Raw genomic sequence first — 2,164 nt, forward strand, 5'->3', positions numbered from 1 at the left:
TGTGCCATAAAGGAAAAAAAAAGGATTTTGAATAGCCATTTGATGAGTATTACTGAGTATTACATTGAGGAATTGAAAAAATAAATAGAAGACAGAGGTGTAGCATGATTGAGTTGAGGAGAGTCAAATTTGTATAGCCCTTTCTCAAGCTTCCCAACTAATAATATCTTCTGAGTGACTAAATCCTTGACACAATAAGAAAATTGGTGAAATTTAAAGAATACATTATTATCTTGTGCAAACAGGAGACTCTTGATAATAGATGGAACATGTAAGAGATTATTAATACTGAGGGATTGAGAAGAGAAAGGAGAGAGAAGAAAGGATTTACCAATATGCTCGATGCTTAGACCAGTGCCATTACCAACATAGATCTGTTCATTATCTGTATAGGGTGTGCTTGTGCCAAGATTGGAGTTGTCTGGTGTGAGGTGATGAGTTTCACCAGATCTCTAGATACCAGCTATCACCACATACAGATTCAGAGGTGGCATACATGACTTGCATCTCAGCAATGTTGGCATTAGCAGGAAAGTTTGTGAAAGATTCAAGACCTGTAAAAGACTTGTCCAAACAATAAAAATATTATTTAACAGTATGGCCAACCATGTGGCATAATTGGCATTGAATTCTCTGGCCAGAAGAGTTGTTGGTGCCACAGCTATTTCCAGGGGGACCACCAAGGCCAGTAGAACCACCTCTAACATAAGGGGGACCACCTCGTGACATGGTTTGAGATGAGGGACCACCATACATGTTACCAGATCCATCAAAATGAGAGGGGCCACCTCTGTGACTGGTAAAAGGATTCTGAGATCCATTAAAAATAGGTTTGGAAAAATTGTTATACCCAATTGGCTTCGTATGAGAAAGATTTATCTCACCTTTGCTGACATCAAGATTCTTGGCATTATTATCGATTCTCATGGATTGAACCATTAAGAGAGCTTCGATTGGCCAAGATCAAAGACAGTCACTGAAGTCAGAAGTTTTTTTTATTTTAGTTGGATACTATCAATGTTTTGTTGAGGGGTTTTCCAAGATCTCAATGCCTTTAACAAAATTAACTAAGAAAAATCAACGTTTTTTACAAATAGATGTGAAACCAGTTTCCATGAGTTGAAGCAACGATTGATCATAGTTTTGGTATTAGCATTACCATCAGATTGGAAAAAATTTGTCGTTTACTGTGATGCGTCTGGACAGGGTCTGTGGTGTGTTCTAATGTAAGCTGATAGGACTATTGCTTATGCCTCTCGTCAGTTAAAGGAGTATAGTAACAATACCCAACACATCAATTATGCGTTTGGATATATACATAAAGTGTCCGAAAATATTTCATATTCTGAAAAATTGAATTTTTATTAAGTTTTTGAATTGAATTTTTTATGTACTTTGGTATTCTTTTATAATTAGTAAGTATATTAAACCTAATCAATGATATTTGAAATACAATTATAACAAACAATATTCTTGTTAAAGATATTTTTTAAACAGTTCTAATCGGTGTAGGTCGTTGCAATCTTACTACGAGATAATAATTTTTTTAGCTTTTGATGATTATTTGTTATTTTAGACCTAATCAAGGGTTAATTAGATTGTAATTACTATTCAATATTGTTCTTATTTATTGTTCTTATTGATTGTTGATACATTATAAATTATTAAAATACATAAATAATAAAAAATATATATAAGCAAATTAAGGGTGATTATCTACTGTAAAAAGTTATCTAAACCAAATCACGAATAGGCTTTTCCTAGTACGACAAAGCACCGAGTGCAATATTGCGCGGGAAAATATTAATATGGAACCTCCAAAATTTAATTTTTGTCGATGCAATATACAAGTCCTACAAAGTTCACTACTTTTGTCAACGCGAAGAAACGTCAACATAAGTCAACTATACAGAATCGGTTATTATTTTTTAAAAGGTTGTTTTCCCAACACATACCAATTTGCGCCAGCAAAAGATCCATGAGTAGCCACTACTTTTATCTAACTCTCTAGTTAATCTTGCGGAAAAAGTTTTAACTCTTTGACAGTGCAAAAATAAATATTTTCATCGGCACAAAGCGCAAAAACTTATTTCCCTGAAGTAGCTTATAACAATGCTCTTTTAATATTTTACAAAAGATCTTGATCTCTCATCATTACCATATG

At 33.6% G+C, this 2,164-nt stretch overlaps 1 long non-coding RNA gene across 1 annotated transcript; it reads right to left on the reverse strand.

The window, feature by feature from the left end:
- Window positions 1-1,597, reverse strand: LOC115711033 (uncharacterized). Its single transcript, XR_004010423.2, has 2 exons — window positions 332-1,597; window positions 1-185 (listed from the first exon to the last, which is right to left on the reverse strand). It is a non-coding gene; the product is annotated as an uncharacterized LOC115711033 (long non-coding RNA).
- Window positions 1,598-2,164: the final 567 nt, after the last annotated feature.

Source organism: Cannabis sativa, chromosome X (genome assembly GCF_029168945.1).
Source record: "Cannabis sativa cultivar Pink pepper isolate KNU-18-1 chromosome X, ASM2916894v1, whole genome shotgun sequence".
Classification (NCBI taxonomy): Eukaryota; Viridiplantae; Streptophyta; class Magnoliopsida; order Rosales; family Cannabaceae; genus Cannabis; species Cannabis sativa.